This window comes from Heterocephalus glaber, unplaced genomic scaffold (assembly GCF_053883595.1).
Source record: "Heterocephalus glaber isolate CG9 unplaced genomic scaffold, H.glaber_assembly_v1.0 deba00001509, whole genome shotgun sequence".
NCBI lineage: Eukaryota > Metazoa > Chordata > Mammalia > Rodentia > Bathyergidae > Heterocephalus > Heterocephalus glaber.
In genome coordinates, this window is record NW_028258325.1 from 57128774 (window position 1) to 57131153 (window position 2380).

The following is a 2380-nucleotide window of genomic DNA, read 5'->3' on the forward strand; positions in this document are numbered from 1 at the left end:
CCATAAGTAAATAAAAATCTGGCTCAGATTTCCCTCACCATGAAACATTCAAAAAAAACATTACTGAGCTGGAGGTACTAAAGAAGCCAATGTTTGTTGTTAACAAGTAAAATTGCAGCCAGAGATTTAGCTCAGTTGTTCCACCGCCTGCCTCACAAGTACAAGGTCCCAAGTTCGATCCCAGGTACCAAAAAAAAAAAAAAGAAAGAAAGAAAAAATAAATAAAATTGCATTAAAGTGATAATATATATATATAGTTACTAAACTAGCTAGAAATAGAACATAGTTGGAGATAAACCTAATCTGTAATTTAGATTCCAATCTATAATTTAGTCATCAAATTACTCGGCAATACTGATGGTGATTATTCTTAATAACCTTGGGAAGCCACCACCTTCAATATCTCCATTTCCCTTCACTGGATTAACAGTGAAAAATTACTTTTCCCCCTAGAGACATCATGTGAGTGGTTGTAACAGAGTGTTTATTGAGATTTTGGATCCTTTTCATACCCAGAGCCTGAAGTTCCAAGCAGTTTCATATATGTTCAGACAAGGACTCATGAAGGCACTTGGTCTATACCAAGGGATGACTGTATCATGTGTACTTTTGAGAAATGAAGGAATTGTATTAAAAATGCATAATTTAATCAAGAGATAATCAGTAGGAAATATGCAACCTTGATCTTATAGGATTTTTTTGTTTATGGCATTAGAGCTGCCACAATTTCTCATGGGTTTATTGAAATTAAAATTAATGTAAAGGAGAAGTTTTGAAAAATAAACACATACATGAGGTCTTCAGAAGGGTGTGGGATTCCTCTAGGGCAAAAGCAGAGAAACAAAACCAGGGTGACAGCAATCAGAGTTGTCTCTGCTCTCTTCCCATTTTAAAAGCACAAGCTTGCAAGGTAAATTTGCGTTCCTTTGGAGTTCAGTAAACTATGTTGATGTATGACTGAACCAGGGCCCAGATAGTGGCTGAATGTATAGACCATCAATAAAATAGCATCACTTTTCCAGCACTCTCCAACTTAGGTATAGAGCTGGTAAAGTCATTGAAAAAACTAAGTGATTTCAGGCCTTCCTGTGAGTCAATAATTAGGTATAGTCTTCCAAACTAGAGTTTTTGTTATAGAGCAGAGAGTCCTATTGGAATTAAATTAAGTCATGACTGACCACATGTGACAATTTTGCTAGCACTTGACTTGTATGAGAATTGTTTAGGGGTTTAAGGCTGGAGTAAAGTGTGTGAATGTGTGTGCGTGTGTGTGTATTCTTATCTTTCTCTTCTGTGTTTTGCTGAGAGTGAAGAGCAATGGAAAAGGCAGAAAACTGAAAGAATAAAATCATGTTTATCTTATCACCACTAATTTGTGTCTAAGCTTTATAAGGAGGAAGGCTGGTTCTCTGCCCCTCCTCACTCAGCAGACAGCCACCTTTTGGACAGTGTCTATCATATCCTTAAGACACAATGGTTAAGGTCAAAGTAAATGGACTCAGCATATTGGGTGCCAGACCTGCTTTTAACTCTAGCAAAGTGAATATTGTTTCTATTAACGATGCCTTCATGACCTCACCTACATGATCTACATGTCCTTGGATGATTCCACTCATTGTAGTTTCAGTGGGATTGTCAAGCCTGAGAACAGGAAGCTTGTCTTCAATGGAAAGCCCATAGGGTGATTCTGGTGCTAAATATGTGGTGGAGTCCACTACCATGAAAGAGGCTATGGTTCACTTGAAAAATTAAGTCAAAAGAAAAATCATCTCTGCACTTTCTGCTGATGCTCCTATGTTTGTGGTAAATATGAACCATCAGAAATATGACAACTCCCTCAAGATCCTCAGCAATGTCTCCTGCACCACCAACTTTTTATTCCCTGTGCTTCATGGTAACTTTGGCATTGTGGAGTCCTCATGACCACAGTCCATGCCAATGTCAACACACGGGAGACCATGGATGGCCACTTTGGGAAGTTGTGGTGAGATAGCCATGGATTTCCCCAAATGACATCCCTCAACCATGGGCACTGTGAGGGCTGTGAGCAAGATCATCCCTGAGCAGACCGGGGAGTTCACTGGCACAAAATATTCATGAATATGTTTATATAATATGTAACATTCAAATGATGTTTTGCATAAAATATAACTAATTTAACCTGTGTCCTCTTAGCTTTTAAAATATTACTACGAGAAAATATTACCTTATGTGTGTCTTGCATTATACTTATATTGGGCATTGCTATGCTAGGCCATTTTCTCCGTTAGATCATAAAGAACTAACTCCTGGGATACTTAAAGGGCTTGTTCCAAGACCTAGAGCTGAGTTCTTTATGGCCTAGCACAGCACTGGCATATAGAAATTTTTTTTAATTTTT

The 2380-nt window shown here is 38.0% G+C and overlaps 1 pseudogene; it reads left to right on the plus strand.

Moving 5' to 3' along the window:
• The first annotated feature begins 1473 nt into the window (after positions 1–1473).
• Positions 1474–2100, plus strand: LOC110350224 (glyceraldehyde-3-phosphate dehydrogenase pseudogene; annotated as a pseudogene).
• The last annotated feature ends 280 nt before the right edge of the window (positions 2101–2380 follow it).